This window comes from Tachyglossus aculeatus (genome assembly GCF_015852505.1).
Source record: "Tachyglossus aculeatus isolate mTacAcu1 chromosome 12 unlocalized genomic scaffold, mTacAcu1.pri SUPER_6_unloc_1, whole genome shotgun sequence".
In the NCBI taxonomy this organism is placed as follows: Eukaryota; Metazoa; Chordata; class Mammalia; order Monotremata; family Tachyglossidae; genus Tachyglossus; species Tachyglossus aculeatus.
This window is the reverse complement of record NW_024044828.1, coordinates 14,890,493-14,908,875: the sequence shown is the minus strand read 5'-3', so window position 1 is coordinate 14,908,875 and position 18,383 is coordinate 14,890,493. Positions and strand designations below refer to the sequence as shown.

The window sequence follows — 18,383 nt, the reverse complement described above, 5'->3', positions numbered from 1 at the left end:
CGTCAACAGAGATGGCAGCCACTTCCTGTCACTTCCTAAATTGAGAGGCCCCGTTTCCTCCTTCAACTTGAATTCTCACTTGTCATCTTTGCTTTCAATTACCGAACATATTCCTGATGTCAAGCTACTAATGGGACGTCATAATGTGCTCACTCGAGTTGGACCATGGTCCCTTCTTGCGTATTGGAAGTGAGGTTCACTTGCTCTCAGTCTTCTGGAAACTCACTTAAATGTAATGAGCTCTTTGAGGCAATTAGCACTGGCCCACGGACTTCGGCCTTGGTGTTCTTAATTCGCCTGGCAAAATCCCATCCGGACCTCTCCTCTTCTTTTTTTATTTCCTACTTTGTTCTAATTTGCTGATCAGTAATGCTTCTGCTTTACTGATCCATAATTCATGCTGGAGAATTTACCAGCACACCAAGGCCCAGGGAGCTAACGGTCTGGAGCCCTCTCGAGCCTCTCTCAAATGCATCTTTTTCATTGTTCATTTGACTCAGGCCTTTAAGGGTCCTACCTGGCCTTCTGAGTTCGGTGATCCCATTCACCTTGGGGAGATGGGTTGGTGGGATTTTTGCAGTGTCTTTGCAGTCATCCTATTTCAAAATCCATTAATCCCTCAGACTAAAGATTCAAAACAGGATATGACGTGCTTAATACCTGAGCCAGTCAAGTTATGGTATCTGTTGAGCCATTATTATGTGCCAAGCACTGCGAAAGACACAAGATAATTAGGGCAGACATCGTCCCTGTCCCATATGAGGCTCACAGTCTTAGGAATAGAGGTCAGGTACCTTATTTCCATTTTATAGATGAGGAAACAGGCCCGGAGAAGCCACGTGACTTGTCCGTGGTCATGCTACAGACTGGTGACATTAAACTGGATTAGAACTTGGGTCTTCTGACTCTGTCCCATGTCCTTTCCGCTAATATGTGCTAGGAAAAAGGGTGCTATTTCACCCTAACTCCTAGGATGCTCTGGCTCAGCCCTACATCACCCAATTCAGTAATCTTGTGTGCCCACTCTGACCCCACAACCCTGACTTTTATCTCCTTGGCCTTGGCCAGCAGATGGTATCAGAGGTTGGAGGGCAGAATATGTGGCTCAGTGGAAGGAGCACAGGCTTTGGAGTCAGAGGCCATGGGTTCAAATCCCCGGCTCTGCCAATTTTCAGCTGTGTGACTTTGGGCAAGTCACTTAACTTCTCTGTGCCTTAGTTACCTCATTTGTAAAATGGGAATTAAGACCGTGAGCCCCCTGTGGGACAACCTGATCACCTTGTAACCTCCCCAGCGCTTAAAACAGTGCTTTGTACATAGTAAGTGCTTAATAAATGCCATCATTATTATTAGTAGTAGTAGTAGTAGTAGGAATGAGACCCTCCGTGTGTCAGTGTTTGGGTGTGGCTGAGTTGGGCTGGAGCTTGAGACCAGCAGAATTGAGTCATCTGTGGAAGCAAGAGACTATGGGGTTGACTGTAACATCGGTGCGGATGCTGACGTCTCCTATTATCAGTCCCGGCTGGCCTTGGGCCTGAGAGGATGAAGGCAAAAGCGGCAATAAACTCATCCAGAAATACAGTGATGAGTCCGAGGGCGGTCAGTGACTGGAACTAGTAATTGCCTTGGGTAATGGGAGGCAGACCATGCGGAGTGAGAGAAGGAGAGGGTGAGAGGGTCCCATGTGGCATTGGGTGGGTGAGGATAGTGTACATTCCTCCACCACTCCCTCTGAGTCAGGAGAGAGAGAGATTACGAGGCCTCCTCTGGAGAGATCGACAGTCTTTGCGGAGTGCTCTGGAGAGAGCCAGGTTGTGGTGCTAGCAGGGAGGTGGAGTGAGCAGGGCAGGAATATGTCAAGGTTGACAAGGGTTTTACTCAGGCTTAGCCTGAGCAAGTCCAGATAACAAGATTTCTTGGATAAGTGAGTTTCTGTGCTGCTACTACAGCTGCAAGGAAACTTTGTGTCTGCACCCCTAATCCAGAGACACTCTGGGGTCCCTGTGCTACCCCAGGATAGAAGAGGGCTGAGTGTAGTGGGTTTACTTTATCCTGTTAGATTTTGCCAGGTCCATCAGGAACTTGAGGAGGCCTTCACTTCTTCCTTCTTTGACTTCTTTTAATAGGACAATGGTCGCCTTAGCATCCGCCCACCCCCACAATTATCTTTCTCTTGTTGGTAAAATAATCTCAGCAATAAAATGCAACCAAGGACAGAGCTAGCAAAAGCGCCTGCCAGTTGGTTTTTTTTTCCTCCCCCGCAAAATTCCCCCACCCTGGGAAACTGGAAACAATCTCTCAGTATTGGTGGATCCAACAGTTCCTTCTTCCTAAAGGTCATAGCTGGCTCCAAACTAAAACATGCACAGATCTCATCTTAGTTTGCCTACCAAGGAGCTCCACTCCTTCAACTACAGTTTGGGTGTTTGTATAGTAATCTGTCATCCAAGATTGAAAAGCCATTCCCAGTGTGAAGTTCAATCCCATGTCAAACTGCTGTCCAGGAGCCAGAAATAGGGGCCCTGGCAGCACCTGGCTCCAGTTCTTTCGTGATGTGGGTGGTATGGGGGGGAACAACAGGCATCCACCTGGGCACTGTGGATATCAGAGGGTCAGACTGGTGGAGCCATCAGAGCTCCAAGGACCCCCAGGGTGACAGGATGGGTTCTGAGTCATCAATAATTCGATCAATCAGTGATATCAATCATGGTCCTGTGGATTCAGTCACCAGAAGGGGTCCTGTGAAGGGAGGTTTTCAGAAGCACCCTAGTCAGACCCCTGGAGAGATCCCAGAACCTAAAGACCCTCTGGGGACTCTCAGGACCCAACCTAACCCTCAGGAGGAGAGTCAAACTGGCCCTGTCCTGACCCAATCCAAGGGGCTTGGTTTAGGCAAAATTAGCCAAGACCCAAAATCTCAAGATGTAGCAAGACAGCAGCATCAGCTTCCCAGGATGGACCCAATCTTATCCTTATCTGAAGTCCCTTTCCACTCAAGAACTCAACTCTGTACACCCCACATTAGAGTCATTTTAGGCCAACCCCAGCTTCCAGGCCTGGCCCAAGAACTAAACTGGTGATGCCTGCAGGAGGAACTCAAGGTGGCAAAGCAGAATTGACTTGTCCAGGATCTCAAGGCCAGTGTATAGCACAGTCGAGAGAAACCAGACTCCCAGGTTGGGGCCCTATAACTTTGTCACAATTAGACTTTGCAGTGGCTAAAATTCCAAGCAATCAGTTGTATTTATTGAGCACTTACTGTGTGCAGAGCACTGTACTGAGCACTTGGGAGAGTACAATGTAACAGAGCTGGTGGACAGGTTCCCTGCCCACAGCGAGTTTACAGTCTACAGGGGGAAACAGACATTAATATAAATAAATTACATATATGTACCTAAGTGCTGTGGGGCTGAGGGAGGGGTGGATAAAGGATGCAAATCCAAGTGCAAGGGTTAGTCAGGGAAGCCTCTTGGAGATGTGCCTTCAATAAGGCTTCAGTTACCTGCATGATTATCAGGGCCTGAAGTGGGACGAGAAATGTTCTTGGAGTGGGTAGATGTGATCCCCAGCTTTTTTGGTTCCGTGAGGCCAGAGCATATCTCCCAGAGACCACATTCAAACCCAGTTCCCCTGGTCTTGCGCTGGTCTGGCCTCCGGGTTCTTATGCCAGCCTGTATGTCTGGTTCTTAGATTCTCATCAGCTGTCAGCCTAGCATAAAACTCATTCCATCTTGCTTATGTGCCAGTGGTCCTGATGATGCCCAAGCTTGGAGACTACAAGCAATATTTCTCTGATTGCTTGGGGGAGCATTTTACAGCACGAAGATAATTTCATTTATTAGAGGCAGACAGCTTACAAAAATGTGTGAAACAACAAATAGAAGAAAAGCTGGAGACACTAATGAGGCTCAGGACTTCATACCTTTCAAGCAAGCTCACGGACCCAGCTGATGCAGTGTGCATTTCTGTTTAGACACAAATCAATCAGAATCTTCGAACTAGATTATCTCAGTGGGCGCCGGCAAACAGACTCCTTCTAAAATTATTGATGACTTCGCTTTTAACCAGAGGCTGGATGGAAGGAAAACTATTCAGGTCAAAACCTTAGACCTGAAGGGGAAAAAACTAGGAGGAAGCAATTTCATAAATGAGGAGAAAAGAAAAGATGATCTTTTTCTCAAAGCAACTCTGAATTCAGGCCTCTCGCAGTAATGTGTAAACTTTTAAAGTTGAGCACAACTTGAATTTCTGTGCATGAGTAGAAGAGGGATACTGTGTTAGGACTGGCCTTCCCCATTATCCCACTTAATCTCAGATTCACCTTCCCCTCAACCACCTCACCTCTCTCATGTAGTTATCTGTTACTGACTAATTTACCCTCCAGTGTTTTTATATACATACCATTTCCCATGTTCTTTGAGATATTGAGGGCCTTTTAATGGTATTTTTTAAGCACTTAGTAGGCACTGTACTCATCGCTGGCTAGATGCAAGCTAATCAGGTTAGACACAGTCCATGTCCCACATGGGGTATACAGTCTTAATCCCCGTTTTGCAATAAGGAATTTAAACACAGCGAAGTTAAGTGACTTGCCCATGGTCACACAGCAGACAAGTGGCAGAGTTGGGATTAGAACCCAGGTCCTTCTGACTGAGCTGGTAAACTCTGACTGTAAACTCTTCAGTGGCACACTGCTTATCATCCATGTCTTATTGTAATAATAAATGATGGATTGGTTAAGTGCTTAGTATGTGTGAAACTGCTAAGCGCTGGGGTACATAAAAGATAATCAGATTGTACACAGTCTCTGTCCCACATGGGGCTCACAGTCCAATTAGAGGGGAGGGAATACAGACATTTAATCCTAATCTTTCAGATGAGAGAACTAGGCATGGGCAAGTTAAGTGACCTCTCCAAGGTCAAACAGAAGGCAAGGTTGCCCATTTTGAGATATCCATGAAAACAAATGTGGTACAGAGTTTTGGGTATTCTAAACCTGCCTGTCCATTCCAAATCTATCTGATGCCAAGGCCAAGTTCTGGTTGCTTGCACCCTGCTTCCTTACCTCTTTAAACTTAGAAAATAGGGATTTCTCTGTGCCTCAGTTTCCTTGTCTGTGAAATGGGGATTCAAGAACTATTGCCCCTCCTATTTGGACTATAAACCCCATGGGACAGGGAGACTAAGCCCAGACTGAGCTCCCCTTTTCCTTAGCTCTCCTTCCCTTCCGTGTCACCTCTACTCGCTCCCTTTGCTCTTCTCCCCCTGGCCCCAGAGCACTTATTTATATATGTATGTATCTATAATTCTATTTATATTAATGCCTGTTTACTTGTTTTGTTGTCTGCCTCCCCCCTTCTGGACTGTAAGCCCGATGTGGGCTGGGATTGTCTCTCTTTATTGCTGAATTGTACTTTCCAAGCACCTAGTACAGTGCTCTCCACACAATAAGCGCTCAATAAATACAATTGAATAAATGAATGAGATTAGCCTATATGATTATCTTGTATCTACCCCAGTGTTTAGCACATAGTAAATGCTTAGCAATTATTATTTAGATGGGCATGGGTTCAGTATTGTGACAAACTCCCCGAGTTTTTATTCAGCTTGTCCATTATCACTCAGGAACAAGCTTCAAGTACAGTGAAGAATGTATTAATCGCACAATTTTTTTTTGTTTTTAATTTGGCCAAAAGCACCTCAATTAGATTATAAACTCCATGTGGGGCAGGGATTGTCTTCTACCTTTTATTTCCTCTTCCCAAAGCTTACTGCAGTATTCTTCACACCATAGGCACTAAATAGTATTTGATTAATTGACCTTCAAAGATGAAGTCTTTTGTCCCTGTGATTTCATCTCTTCTCCAAGAGTTCATCACATCATCTGGGGGTCTTGTCCTTTGTGTCTATTGACTAAGAAACACATGGGGATGAAATAATCTCACAGGGACTTCCCAGGGTATGCTTGTGTAATAATTGAAAGCAAACTCGGCATTTTGATTTTCTATTATGAAGAAAATACATTAGAGACATGAGTGTTCCTTCTAAATGAACCTTTAATGCAGGAGTTCTGGAAAGAACAAAGAAAGGAAGAAAAGATAAGGAGAGAAACATAATGTAGAGCAAAAGTAGTGAACTGAGTGTCTAGAAGAGACAAGATATGGCTTGGGTAGATGACCTTCTAGAGGATTTGTCCCTGCAGATGATAAAGCAACAGCATCTTGTCTTTGGGGAAATTGACTAATGAATGGCCAAAACAGTTCCTTTGTGAATCAAATAGAGCTTCTCCAAATGCTATGGGGCATATTTGGGGGAGAAGGGAGAGGAGAGAGGAGAAAGTGTCCCAGACAGCCAGAATATACAAAAGAAGATTAAGGGGGAGGGGAGTGAGAGGGGAGTTAAGTCAAGGACACAAGGGAGGGGATTTGTGGTGAGGGGAAATGCTAGTTTGAAAGATAGGGGCAGCCAGAGGAGAGCCCTCACTGTAGAGGAAATATCAAGACAGAATACAGAAGAAGCTGATAATGTGGGACTCTGACAGAAGGAGAAACTTGTTTTGAGGGCTACAAAAAGGGAGCCTAATGAGGAAACTTTGGCTTCTGTGAAAAGTGAAAGGGTAATCTGGGCCAGTCTCAAAGCTGGTAGGCAGGGGAAAGGTAAGGTTGAACAGCTGTGATTTTACAGCACAGAAATCCAATGACTGAGCAGCTGATGCTGCAAATAGGAAATTTCCCAGTTTGCAGTGGGAATAAGAGCATTTGGATTAAACCAGCAAAAAGGAAATTTCAGCTAAATGTTAGGAAATGTCTTAGATTTCCTCCCTGGGAATTAAACTACCAGGTCAGTGATTACTAAGTATGATTCTTAGCTCTGGTCAAGATGAACACATTGTTTGATCCTCCGTATATGCTCATTCACAATAATAAATGCATCCTGTTCCTAGTCAGGGTGAGGCAGCTGTTTAAATCCATGCCTTGCTGTCATTTCTCTCTTCATTGACCCCTGGATCATGCCCTCCAACCTGCCCGGAATATCCTCCCCCTTCATATCCAGCATAACACTGCTCTCCCCATCTTCAAATCCTAATAAAATCACATCTCCTCCAGGGAGCCTTCTCTGACTAATCTTTCATCTTCCAACCCTATTTTTCTCCACTAAACACTTAGGAAATCCCTCTCCTCTTCTCCCACTAAACACTTTGATACTTCCCTTCCCTCTTCCCCCTTTCCACAGCACTTATGTATATATCTTTAAACTCTCCTGCTTCCCCCTACCTGTAACCTATTTTAGTGTTTGTCCCCACCAGTAGACTGTAAGCTCCTTGAGGCAGGAATCATGTCTACTAACTCTCGCACACACTTGATTCAGTGCTCTAAATAGAGTAAGTGCTTAGTAAATGCTATTTATTGACAGATGTACACTTTCGGGGGCTATGGATCTGAAACTCCCTTAAGCATTTTGCAAAGCCTTATTATATTCCTGGGAAATTCCATGGTTGAGACATCTCCTGTTTTACAGATGGGGCAGGCTAAGCCTAGTCTGATCATGACCCCAGGTTAGGGTGGTGCATTAAATGCTTTAGGAATGGTGAATCTTGGGGAAACCACAGTCATCTGGACATTCTGTAGGTTCAGAGTATACTCCATGCTCTGCATCCAGTATGCTCCCAATAAGTACAATTGATTGGTATTTGGTGGAACAAGAAGCCAATTAAGACGTTGTTAAAAAAAAGACATCATCTAGAGATCTAAATTCTGGGCCTTGACTTTGCCACCAAGTTAAGGGCAAGTTTCCTGACCCCCTCTATTCTTCTAATATGATAGATAACTCTCTGTGTGTGTGTGTGTGTGTGTGTGTGTGTGTAAAGTGAGATTTGCTTGCTCCCTAATGACCCCAACAAAGGGCTGTGAAGATTAAGAAATTGTTAGCAGCATCTTTTGAGAAGCTATTAAAAGGGGCATTGTCATCCATATCAGAAACTGATGTCATTCCCCTCTTAATCTTCCTGAAAACATTTTGCCCATTCAAAAAACCCAAATTCTTAGCATCACTGTTAGATTTAGGTTGTAAAATCCATAAAAGTAGTGAATGTGCCTTATAATTTCCTTCATAATTCTATTTTTCCTTGAGGGCAGATACATGTCTGCCAGCTGTAGCATTTAGTACAGTGGTGCTCTGAGCAATAAATACCATCAATTGATTGGTTGATAATTTTTTTTATCTATTTTTCAAAGTGCCCAGCATAGGACTATACTGAATAAGTAAAACCATCAATGGTCTTTACCATATATTTAAACACCTAGCCTTCCCTAACATTAACCACACTAATTTAGAAGGTTAGCCATTTCCGTGATCGGTTACAGGTGGGGAAAAATGAAGAGAACACACCAAAATGCACCATGACTGGCATTATCATCAGAACTGCAATTCTGAAAAAAAAGTAACACTAGGATGTTCAATATTTATTCTGTCTCTTTGAAATCCATATCAAATTCCATCCATTTTTAAAGTCATAACAGTTTTTTTTTTTTTGCTTATCATGCTAGAAACAGTCTCGGATCTGAGAAAGAACATGTTCTCTCTCAGCTCTGTACCTCATCCCCTCGAAACAAAGTGTCTGTAGCCAGAATTTAGCTGGCAGATTTGTGGATGACTCATGAGGTAGAGAGGGATTCAGCCTGGCTCTTCCTGGGGCTGCACAGAGCCAAAAAGGAGCAAAAACTTGTTTGTTTCCATAAAACAAGCAGCTTTAACTGCACGACACATGGAGAACAGATATGCTGAGGAGGATTGCTCCATCTTTTTCTGGAATGAGACAAGCTTTTTGAACGAATGTAGAGCAGTGGCATAGTGGTCAATGAATTTCCTCATTTATTCTGGTCTGGAAAATGTGCCTGGGTTTCCAGATCCTTTGGTTCTAAAGGACAAGGACATAATTCACCCGAGATTCATTTGGAAACTACATTCCAGGCAACAACAATTAAAAACAATGAACTGATGTAAGGTACTGATAAAGAGAGTTTTTCAGGCTTCTTCTTGTGGAGTCAGGCCTGTCCTGACATCTCAAATTTAGCTTCTTTTGGTTCCCTCCCGGGCAGGGCATGGCCCTCCTATAAAGTAGTGGGGTAGGTTGGGGCTTCTGGACCATTTGACTCAGAAGCAATTTTCAGGTGTAAATTAGAAGCTGATGTAATAATAACCATAAATGTGCTATTTATTGCTTTGTGCCAAGTGCTGAACTAAGTGATGGGGTAAATACAGGCTAATTAGACCCTACCCAGTTCCTGAGTTTGAAGCACTGCACAAAGCGCTTGGAAGAAAACCCTGGAAGCAAGACACAATAAAGCAGTAAGAATCAATTAATGCTATACGCAGAGCACTCTATTAAGTTCTCTATTAGGGAAGGAGTGTAGCTCAGTGGAAAGAGCACGGGGTTGGGAGACAGAGGTCATGGGTTCTAATCCCGGCTTCCCCCCGTGTCTACTGTGTGACCTTGGGCAAGTCACTTAACTTCTCTGTGCCTGTTACCTCCTCTGTAAAATGGGGATTAAGACTGTGAGCCCCACGTGGGACAACGTGATCACCTTGTATCCCCCCCAGCGCTTAGAACAGTGCTTTGCACATAGTAAGCGCTTAACCAATGCCATCATTAAATTAAATTAGAGGGTGGGGCGTGGGGAGTACTGTAGAGGTAAAAGACACAATCCCTACCCTTAAGGAGCTTATGATCTAGCAGCAGGTGCAGACACAAAGCAATTTACAGATAGGAAGCAGAAGAAAATGAAAAGGTGGATAGGAGAAGCAATAAGTGCTTAAATAGCAGAATATGTACAATGATATGGGTGGGAGGAAATGGACTGGAGAGTAGAAAAATGAAGCAAGGATGGCCTCCAGGGGGCAGTGGGATATTAGGATACTCTAAAGATGGGGAGAGATGTGGTCCTCACCCATTCTGCCCTGCTCTTCAAGGGCCAACAAGAGCTGTACTGGGACCATGCTTGAAACTTGGATCCTAAGAGCAGAAAAGACATTAGCAAATGGTTCATTTTGTTATCTCATCTCAATAAAGCACCTCCACCCTCTTTCCCTTCCACTCATTTCAGGGGAAGGCCAAACCCAAATGCAGGATTTTATGATTTCCTGAACTTTTAAAGTTTATCCTGCTCTGGCTTTCTTCTCTTCCTGGGAATGGTATTGGTGTTGGGGATGTAGAAACCCGGGTTTATAGTCCTGGTTCTAACTGTTCTGTGACTTCAGGGAGTTCATCTCTGCGTTGTAATTTCCTTATCTATGCATTTATTCGTTGTCGTATTTATTAAGCACTTCCTGTCTGCAGGGCACTGTACTAAGAGCTTGGAATGAGAGTTGATCATACTCCCCCCACCATATTCCCTAGGGATGCTATAAGAACAAAATGAGATAAATGGTTTGAAAGTCCTTTGGTAAATTGTCTTCTATAAATTCAAGGTACTATTATATTATTATTATTATTATTATTAGCATTTGATTTCGGCAGGAGCTGTCACTTTCTGACTGTGCTCCATGTCCTAGACTCGGGGAAGAACTGCTAAAAAGCATTAGTTGAAGTGCCTTCAAGAAGCTTTTTCCAAGAGATGACTCAACTGGATGCTTTTTGACCTTTGCAAGAGAGAAGCTTCCGGCTTCCCTGCCTGGAAGTCAATCTTTCTTTTGAGTGCCTGTTTCCCTTTTAATAATTTGACCGTGTACTTCAAAGAGTGTTCAGGAGCATCTTTCTCTCCCAATTTCTTTTGTCCCTCCCCCCCGCACTTGAGATAAATGCATTTTTTAAAGTGGGTAGGCCTAGTTGGCAGGAAAATTCCCACAGGAAGGCCTACTTTCCCAGAGGGCAGTCAGCTGCTTCTGGCTGATGGCAGAGGGCTCCTTCTGTTGGGCTTTCCCAAGTGCTTAGTGCAGTGCCTCTCACGAAGTGGCCTAAATCCAATAAATACCATTACCAGCTGCTATGCTTCTGTGGTGAGCACCTTCATAGCAGTGTCCTTTTTCATTCATGGAGAGTCATTGTAATCCTGGGGTCTCCTCTTTTAAGCCCTGGCTTCTTTTTAGGTCCTAGTGAGAAACCATGGGAAGAATAACAATTCTTCTCCCCAGGAATCCTCACCTTCTGAGTATGGAATCATTTGGGCAGGATTCAGGGACAACTCTGGAGGTTTGAAGGCAGCGTTCCACCCCATGGATGTTGTCTGGATTGAAAGCCATCTGGAAATCCATTCCATCCGTGATTGGCAAAAGCAAAGCCTCCCCTTCCAGAAAGAGCTCTGACGATCGGCTAGAGCAATAAAATAATCCTGAACCCCCATTTTCCCAACTGATACTAAGGTGTTAGACAAGCTCCCCAGTGCCACTTTGGGTACCAGTGCAGGGTGTACATGGAAACATGGGGCACTGCCCATGGTCTGTTCCTCAGAGCCAGGCTCAGGCCCAAACCTGGGACCTGCTTGGAAAAGGAAAATGGCCAACAGGATAGTAATGATGATGTTTATGGAATCCCCAGTGAGTGCACTGCCCTATACAAAGCCCTTGGGGAAGTCTAACAGAAGCACAAGATGGGTTTCATGTCCATAAGGAGAGCACCCTCTTATTTTATAGTGTGAGAGAGCATGTATCTGGGATTCAGATCTGAGTCTATTCCCAGCTCTGTCACTGGCCTGCCACTGAATCTGAGGCAGGTCATGTAACCTACCTATGCCTCAGTTTCCTCACCTGTAAAATGGTGGTAATAAGAGCTACCTTTCCCTATTTTGCAGGAATGATGTGAGAATAAAATGTGATAACTGATGGAAAAGTGCTTTTCAAAAGATTAGCTCTGTGCAGATTCTAGAGGTATTAATGTTATTATTATTGCCAAGAAGTTCACCCTTATTCTGTGCTAGCAATCATTCGCTTATTTTTTAGAGCGTATATGAATTTGAAGTGGATGTTGAACAATAAAAATTAGATAGTGTTCCTCTGCCCTCCAGGAATTTACAGTTTCAAATAAGCAATAATAATACAGGCATCCAGACACACATATCGCAGTATGAGTGATCCAGAGTGCGTGGTCCTGGATTATAGACATGATCTACATCGCAAAAAAACATCATTTTTCTGATCATCACCATTGTCCACAAAATGTATTGGTGGCTTCTTGTATAGAATGAAGTAACGACCTAGGAGCTATAGAGAATCAATCACTCAATAGTATTTATTGAGTCCTTACTGTATGAAGAACACTGTACTATGCTCTAGGGCAAGTACAATACAATAGAGTTGGTAGACACAATCCCTGACCACGAGGAGTTTACAGAATATAGGGAGAGACAGACGTTGAAATAAAATACAGATAGGGAGATAGTAAAGTACAAGGATTTGGACAAAAGTGCTTGAGGAATGCACAGCCAAATGTATAAGTGATGCAGAGGGGAGTGTGGGTAGGGGAAATGGGTTAAAGAAAAAAACTACTTTATCCCTGTTCTCAAGTAGCACCCAGTATAGTGAAGCTCATGTGTATAGGTAAACATCCTCAGAAAAACAAGGGCAGGACCCATTTTATGCCTGCCTGATTTTTCTTGGAGATCAGCATCCAAGAGGGATTTCATCAACTAATTCATTCATTCAATCGTATTTATTGAGTACTGACTGTGTGCAGAGCACTGAACTAAGTGCTTGGGAAAGTACAATACAACAATAAACAGTGGCCGTCCCTGCTCACAGTGAGCTTAAGTCTAGAGGCAGCTAATGCCTGTAGTTACTTGTTCAGAGGGAGAGCAGGTCATAAGAAGAGATATCAGGGGAAAGCATAAGCTGGTTTGTTCTTTTCAATTTGGGGTACCATTTCACCAGTCCTATATCCTGGCGACGATTTTGGTCACTGAAATTTTCCCACAGCTTCTTTCTACATTCATTTGTGGAGACCATTTTGGAAAACAAAAGCGGACTGATGGCTGGCCACTGGACCCAGTAAGGGGAGAAATATCTGGGATGAATAGCAGGCTCATCGGCATCAGCCAAAGCATTCCTTGGTGACACTGAAAGCCCGTCCCCTTGTTTCTGGCCTGCAACCATCTGACGTGAAATGGAAATGAGGGTACTACCCTGTACTAGGGGCCTCGGCATACCATCTCCAACAAGGAAACAAACCAATGTTCGCCCAGGAAGCTATGGAACTGGGCAAGCCCCTAGCAGTAACTCTTGTTTCAGCCACGTTTTCCTAGAACACAACAGAGCTTCATGGCCCCTCCCAGGGACCACTGAGGTAAAGCAGACACCCCTCTCCCTTTTAATGAGGGAAAGATGCTTTGGCATTGTCTGAAATGAACTAATAGTATTCCCAGGAAAAATCCGCTTTCATGGCTATTACATAAAATGGAGCTCCAGGTTTTTATTAGAGAATTTCAATTAACACCTAAATTTGCCACCGGCTTACTCTGAGCCGATTCCAAACCACCGTTGGACTGTTTGTGCAATCACCATGAAGACAGAAGCAATTTATTAACATAATCCCAATTAATATGATGATGAATCAGGTCTTCCTAGAGCTGGGCCGAAATAGTAAAGGAACATTCTGGGACTGACAGAGAGGGAGGCGAGGAGTTTCTCAGCATGCCTGAATCGATGGGCACTGGAAGCTGCAGGAAGTGTGTACCTTTTTTTGGTATTTAATGTGCTTACTATTTTCCAAGCACTGTAGTAAGTGTTGGAGAAGATTCACTCTAATCAGGTTGGACACAAGTTCTTGTCCCACATGAAGTTCACAGTGCTAATCCCCAGTTTACAGATGAAGTCACCGAGGCTCAGAGGAATGAAAGAAATGAAGTGATTTAACCAAGGTCATTTAGGAGACGTATGTCGGTGCCAGAATTAAAACCATCTACGATTGTGCTTAGCACAGTGCTTGGCTAGTGGAAAGACTGCAGGCTCAGGTGCTAGGGGACCCTGGATTCTAATCCTTGATCCGCAACTCGTCTGTTCTGTAACCTTGGGCAAATCACTTAACTTCTCTGTGCCTCTGTTTCCTCATCTATAAAATGGAGATGAAATACTTATTCTTTGTTTCCCTTAGACAGTGACTGTGTCAGACCTAATTATCTTGTATCAATCCCAGTGCTTAGTACAGTGCTTGGCACATAGTAAACACTTAACAAATGCTGCAATTATTAGAGTAAGGGCTTAAACATTCTTTCTCCCTTTTCTCTCTGCTCTCCTCTTTCTGCAGAGAGACTCAATATGCCATTTTAAATTTTGGAAAGATGTGAAAAGAAATTAGAAATAAATGCCAATTTATCTAATATGGTGACCTGGCAGACCAAGGAATGGGAAACTCCAAAGAGACTCCTCCAACCCCTGTACCCCCACTCCCATATAGTGAGCATCATACGATTATGTACTCGACCACTCCTGTGTAGCAACTGCTGTCAGTCACTCCCGGATAAGGAAGCAGGTGGATTGGAGTCTGTGGCACCTTGGCAGTACTTGGATTTCTTTCAGCTATTTCTGCTGGCATGGCAATCTTGTGGCACAGATCTATTTTTGTACAGCTGCATGCTGATCTTGAAAACCCTTCTAACTGCGTTCTTCAAAGCTCTGAGGGTCCTAGTACATTCAGAACCACTTCCAGGTTTTGAACCTTTGCTACTTTCCCTGGGTGTCACCTCTCCCTAACCTGTTCCTGTCCCTTCTGGCCCAGGCCAACGATGGCCCTTCCTTCCCTTACTCCATCCCTTCCTCCCTCCAGCCTCCTTAGCCAGGCTCAGCCATAGGGGTGCCCTCGTGAGGTGGTTGGGTGGAGACCAAAATGGTACCCGGGTTCGAAGCCAGGGCAGCTGCCAGCAACTGCCTTTCTTCAGAACTGCTAAGTCTTCCCCAGGTGATATCATTGCTCTCCATTGGGGCCAGTAAGGTCAACAAAGTGGAGTTGGTGTCCATCACTAAGCCAGACTGACTCGATGTCAGAAATCAAACCCCTCTCGCTCCCCTTTCCTCTTTTTCCATCACCTCCTTGTGGATTTCTCTTTGGTCCATCTTCCAGAAGGCTTACACCAAATAGAGAGAGAAACACTGTAACCCAGACTTCCTGCTGGAAATGAAAATGCAAACAGATTTAATATTTTCCATCCATAAGCACTAAACTGATGGCCTCCCCTCAGCTTTAGATTGCATTAAAATGAATGATAAATAATGATCAAGGTGTTCTCTTATTAATAAACAATTTATCTTTGCTATTAATAAATTGTTATCTCTTACATTATGAACTTTAAATGTTACCCAGCAGGGCATATCACAGAAGCCTAGTTGATCGTGTATTACAATGACTCCCTGACACGTTTCCCTCTCACGTTTTTCCCTTGGCTGCTTTTATATGCTGAGCTCCGCTCGACCTTTGGCTTCTGACACTTACTATGCAAAAACAAGCATTCCGTCTCTGGCACGATGCCCGATGCCTGGCTGCTCTGGGGAGATAGGGCAGTAGCAGGATGGTGGAGTGAGGGCCGGGGAAGGAGAGGGGCACTTGGATGAGAACCAGTGTGACCAAGGGGAGAGAGGGCAGGCCTCGGAGTCTGGACACTCAGGTGTTCTAATCCCTGCCACTGGCTTGATGTGTAACCTCTGGCAAGTCATTTAACTTGTCTGTGCCTCAGTTTCCTCATCTGTAAAATTCATTCATTCATTCAATCGTATTTATTGAGCGCTTACTGTGTGCAAAGCACTGGACTAAGCGCTTGGGAAGTACAAGTTGGCAACATATAGAGACGGTCCCTACCCAACAGTGGGCTCACAGTCTAGAAGGGGGAGACAGAGAACAAAACAAAACATAGTAACAAAATAAAATAAATAGAATAAATATGTACAAGTAAAATAAATAGAGTAATAAATACGTACAAACATATATATATATATACAGGTGCTGTGGGGAAGGGAAGGAGGTAAGGCGGGGGGATGGAGAAGGGAAGGAGGGGGAGAGGAAGGAGGGGGCTCAGTCTGGGAAGGCCTCCTGGAGGAGGTGAGCTCTCAGTAGGGCCTTGAAGGGAGGAAGAGAGCTAGCTTGGGAAAATGGGAGTTAAATACCTGTCCTCCGACCTGCTTAGACTGTGAGCCCCATGGGAGAGAAGGATAGGATCTGACTTGATTATCTGATATCTTTGCCGGGTATAGGACATTGCTGGGCACATAGTGAGTGCTAGACAAAAGTTAGTATTGTTATCATTATCATCATTTTTTGAGGCAGAGGGGAAAGTGCCATTGGAGAATGAACGCATGAGCATAGAGGGCATCACAAAGAGGCTAGTTCCTCAAGAACCAAAATCTAAAAAGCAGCTTCCTTTGGAGTTCAGCCCCTGGCCTAATTCCTCCCACCCTCTAGATGAAAGGCTCGCTCAGTCTTCAAAACAACAAATGGATTTCATTCTGTTGTCTTGATTTCAAGTGGGTAGTTTCCCATTTGCACCTCTCAGCTGCACAAATAGCTTTCCAAAGCCCGGGCACAGTTGTGCATAAAATTCCCATTAACAAAAAAGTCATTTCTTTAAATTCCATGATGTCCTCTATCTATTTCTACCGCCATCCTTGTTCACACACTGGTTAATAAGTAAACAGGGGAGGTTTTTTTCCCCCTACTGTGTGTGACTCCTGAACTTCTGTTCTGTTGGACAATCATATTGATCGCGTGGCCACCCTCAGGACCTCTTTGAAAATCAGCTCTCCAGGCAACTTGCAGCAAACTCCTTTCTCCTTGACATGCCCAGTGGGGTTAAATTCAGCAGCTGCCTAAACCCCAGGGTGCCCAATCCTCCTGCTGAGAAACTTTAATTTAAGAGAGGGGCTAGCACTGAAGGAGAGGGGGAGGGGGAGTTCAGGGGGAGAGAAGTGAGAAGGGTGGAGATGTCATTGACCTTCATCCAGGTCAATGAAGTTAGACCAGTTCTGCATTGCTTTAGGGCCAGGCCAAAGAGCTGGGGAGGGAGTGGATGAATTCTATGTCTTTCCTCTGACCAGCTCTTTGGGGGAATCCAGTATTTCATGTAGCTTGAGTGTCTCCATCTGTTAAACTATAAACTCCTGGAGGTTAGGGACACATATATCTCACTTCTATTCCCTCCCTCCCCATGTCTGCATAGGTTAGGGCAAGTCTCACCTGGGTAAATGAAATCTACAGATCTTCCAATTGTCAACTATTAGCCATCAGTTTGAGCCCCATTTCCAGGTCAAGCCATCACAATAATAATGATAATGATATTTGTTAAGCACTTACCATGTGCAAAGCATTGTTCTAAGCGCTGGGGGGGATACAAGGTAATCAGGTTGTACCACGTGGGGCTCACAGTCTCAATCCCCATTTTACAGATGAGGTAACTGACGCACAGAGAAGTGAAGTGACTTGACCAAAGTTACACAGCTGATAAGTGGTGGAGATGGGATTTGAACTCATGACTGCTGACTCCCAAGCCTGGGCTCTTTCCACTGAGCCACGTGGGTCTGGAGTTGTACCACCTCTCTGTTCTCTTTCCTGCTCTCTACCAAATGGAATACCCAGAAGTAAGAGTTATGGTATTTATTTAGTACTGGCAATGTACTGAATGTCCTGCTAAACACCGGGGTAGGGGGGCATTCAGGTTAATTAGACCAGATCACAACAGGGAGCCCATAGGAGTCCTCAAAACCAGCCCCCTTCATGCCATTATCTTCTGACTCTTCTTTCAAATCTTGCCACCTGTTCTCTTCCAACAGAGGAAATGTAACATAGCTGGGCCAAGCGGATCTGGAATGGGACAAGATGATTGCCGTCTCCTGTTGAAAACTCTAGAGTGAGCCACCTTTTCCATCTGAGCTGTTTGGCTTGGGAGTCTTTTTAAAAACTATCAGGGACTAAATTGCATCTGAAGAGCTATTTCCATGATAGAGGCAAGCAGTTTCTCAGCAACCAAAGTATTTAAGAGCAGCAAAAATTAATGTGCATTTTTAAAGCTGATTTTCAGCGCATAATACATTTTGTAATTCATTCAAATGCATCCTTCAGTTTCTTTCTGGGTTAAGGCACAGCAGCAGTCCTTGGCTCCTCTCAAGACTACATTTTTTGAAATTTTCCTACTGGAAAGTATTTAAAACTTAAAAAAAACCTGAAGTGATAACATAATTGGTTGGAGTCAGAATATAGATTTTGTCTCTTCCTCGAACTGAATGTGAAAGCAGTCATGTGGAATGATCCTTGCTCCCTCAAGTACTCATCCTTGAGTGGGATCATACCAAATCAAAATTGCATCCAAAATGGCATATTCTTCCCCACCCCCACCACCCCAACCACTCCACTACAGATCTAGGCATTATGCAGTCTACCGAGTAGCTCCAGTATTTATCTGATGCTACTGACG

General features: G+C 44.2%; 1 protein-coding gene across 1 annotated transcript in view; it reads left to right on the top strand.

The window, feature by feature from the left end:
- The window catches only part of LOC119920819, a 189,351-nt gene extending 171,405 nt beyond the window's left edge, over nt 1-17,946 (top strand). Inside the window, exon 8 of the mRNA XM_038741042.1 lies at nt 17,743-17,946. The gene's annotated coding sequence lies outside the window, so the exon portion shown is untranslated. The remainder of the gene's footprint in view (nt 1-17,742) is intronic.
- The last annotated feature ends 437 nt before the right edge of the window (nt 17,947-18,383 follow it).